Genomic DNA, 2500 nt, shown 5'->3' on the forward strand with positions numbered 1-2500 from the left:
TCTCACCTTCTCTGTCCTGTCCCAGGGCTTATAATTCTTTCTGTCTGACGACAAGCAGCAGCAGCAGCAACAGAATAAGAGAAGTAAAATAAAAAGCTCTCCCGCCTGCAGCCATACCACCCTGAAAGCACCCAATCTTGTCTGATCTTAGAAGCTAAGCAGGCTTGGTCCAGGTTAGTACCTGCATGGGAGACCACCTGGGAATACCCGGTATTGTAGGCTTTTTCTTCTCTCACAGTCCGAGAAGAGCTTTTTGCCATGTGTTTCTTGCTCATCATCAAAGCTTTAAACCTTTATTTGAACCTTCTCACCTTCTCACCTTCTCACCTTCACTGTCCTGTCCCAGGGCTTATAATTCTTTCTGTCTGACGACAAGCAGCAGCAGCAGCAGCAGCAGCAGCAGCAGCAACAGCAGCAGCAGCAGCAGCAGCAGCAGCAACAGAATAAGAGAAGTAAAATAAATAACTCTCAAGCTTACGGCCATACCACCCTGAAAGCACCCAATCTTGTCTGATCTTAGAAGCTAAGCAGGCTTGGTCCTGGTTAGTACCTGGATGGGAGACCACCTGGGAATACCCGATGTTGTAGGCTTTTTCTTCTCTCACAGTCCGAGAGCTTTTTGCCATGTGTTTCTTGCTCATCATCAAAGCTTTAAACCTTTATTTGAACCTTCTCACCTTCTCACCTGCTCACCTTCACTGTCCTGTCCCAGGGCTTATAATTCTTTCTGTCTGACGACAAGCAGCAGCAGCAGCAGCAGCAGCAGCAGCAGCAGCAGCAGCAGCAGCAGCAGCAGCAGCAGCAGCAGCAGCAGCAGCAGCAGCAGCAGAATAAGAGAAGTAAAATAAAAAGCTCTCTCGCCTGCAGCCATACCACCCTGAAAGTGGCCGATCTCCTCTGATCTTGGAAGCTAAGCAGGGTTGGGCCTGGTTAGTACCTGGATGGGAGACCACCTGGGAATACCAGGTTTTGTAGGCTTTTCTTTTCTCACAGTCCGAGGAGAGCTTTTTGCCATGTGTTTCTTGCTCATCATCAAAACTTTAAACTATTATTTGAATCTTCTCACCTTCTCACCTTCTCTGTCCTGTCCCAGGGCTTATAATTCTTTCTGTCTGACGACAAGCAGCAGCAGCAGCAGCAGCAGCAGCAGCAGCAGCAGCAGCAGCAGCAGCAGCAGCAGCAGCAGCAGCAGCAACAGAATAAGAGAAGTAAAATAAAAAGATCTCATACCTGCAGCCATACCACCCTGAAAGTGCCCGATCTCCTCTGATCTTGGAAGCAAAGCGGGGTTGGGCCTGGTTAGTACCTGGATGGGAGACTGCCTGGGAATACCAGGTGTTGTAGGCTTTTTCTTTTCTCACAGTCCGGGGAGAGCTTTTTGCCATGTGTTTCTTGCTCATCATCAAAACTTTAAACTATTATTTGAACCTTCTCACCTTCTCACCTTCTCTGTCCTGTCCCAGGACTTATAATTCTTTCTGTCTGACGACAAGCAGCAGCAGCAACAGAAAAAGAGAAGTAAAATAAAAAGCTCCCACACCTGCAGCCATACCACCCTGAAAGCGCCTGATCTCGTCTGATCTCAGAACCTAAGCAGGGTCGGGCTTGGTTATTACATGGATGGGAGACTGCCTGGGAATACCAGGTGTTGTAGGGTTTTTCTTTTCTCACAGTCCGGGGAGAGCTTTTTGCCATGTGTTTCTTGCTCATCATCAAAACTTTAAACTATTATTTGAACCTTCTCACCTTCTCACCTTCTCACCTTCTCTGTCCTATCCCAGGCCTTATAATTCTTGCTGTCTGACGACAAGCAGCAGCAGCAGCAGCAGCAGCAGCAGCAGCAGCAGCAGCAGCAGCAGCAGCAGCAGCAGCAGCAGCAGCAGCAGCAACAGAATAAGAGAAGTAAAATAAAAAGCACTCACGCCTACAGCCGTACCACCCTGAAAGCGCCCAATCTTGTCTGATCTTGGAAGCTAAGCAGGGTTGGGCCTGGTTAGTACCTGGATGGGAGACCACCTGGGAATACCAGGTGTTGTAGGCTTATTCTTTTCTCACAGTCCGGGGAGAGCATTTTGCCATGTGTTTTTTGCTCATCATCAAAGCTTTAAACCCTTATTTGAACCTTCTCACCTTCTCACCTTCTCACCTTCTCTGTCCTGTCTCAGGGCTTATAATTCTTTCTGTCTGACGACAAGCAGCAGCAGCAGCAGCAGCAGCAGCAGCAGCAGCAGCAGCAGCAGCAGCAGCAGCAGCAGCAGCAGCAGCAGCAGCAGCAGCAGCAGCAGCAACAGAATAAGAGAAGTAAAATAAATAGCTTTTACACCTGCAGCCATACCACCCTGAAAGCGCCTGCTCATGTCTGATCTCAGAAGCTAAGCTGTGTTGGGCCTGGATAGTACCTGGATGGGAGACCACCTTGGAATACCAGGTGTTGTAGGTTTTTTGTTTTCTCACAGTCCGGGGAGAGCTTTTTGCCATGTGTTTCTTGCTCATCATCAAA

General features: G+C 48.6%; 1 non-coding gene and 6 pseudogenes across 1 annotated transcript; all 7 read left to right on the plus strand.

Moving 5' to 3' along the window:
• Positions 1-103: 103 nt before the first annotated feature.
• On the plus strand, positions 104-222 carry LOC149297114 (5S ribosomal RNA; annotated as a pseudogene).
• Positions 223-472: 250 nt separating this feature from the next.
• LOC149297115 (5S ribosomal RNA) lies at positions 473-591 on the plus strand (annotated as a pseudogene).
• A 268-nt stretch (positions 592-859) lies between these two features.
• On the plus strand, positions 860-978 carry LOC149297116 (5S ribosomal RNA; annotated as a pseudogene).
• Positions 979-1228: 250 nt separating this feature from the next.
• LOC149297117 (5S ribosomal RNA) lies at positions 1229-1347 on the plus strand (annotated as a pseudogene).
• A 191-nt stretch (positions 1348-1538) lies between these two features.
• On the plus strand, positions 1539-1657 carry LOC149297118 (5S ribosomal RNA; annotated as a pseudogene).
• Positions 1658-1922: 265 nt separating this feature from the next.
• Positions 1923-2041, plus strand: LOC149297119 (5S ribosomal RNA). The gene has a single exon (XR_016274240.1). It is a non-coding gene; the product is annotated as a 5S ribosomal RNA (ribosomal RNA).
• Positions 2042-2321: 280 nt separating this feature from the next.
• LOC149297120 (5S ribosomal RNA) lies at positions 2322-2440 on the plus strand (annotated as a pseudogene).
• Positions 2441-2500: the final 60 nt, after the last annotated feature.

Source organism: Sceloporus occidentalis, unplaced genomic scaffold, assembly GCF_023333645.1.
Source record: "Sceloporus occidentalis isolate IW3139 unplaced genomic scaffold, rSceOcc1.0.p SCAF_38, whole genome shotgun sequence".
Taxonomy (NCBI): domain Eukaryota; kingdom Metazoa; phylum Chordata; class Lepidosauria; order Squamata; family Phrynosomatidae; genus Sceloporus; species Sceloporus occidentalis.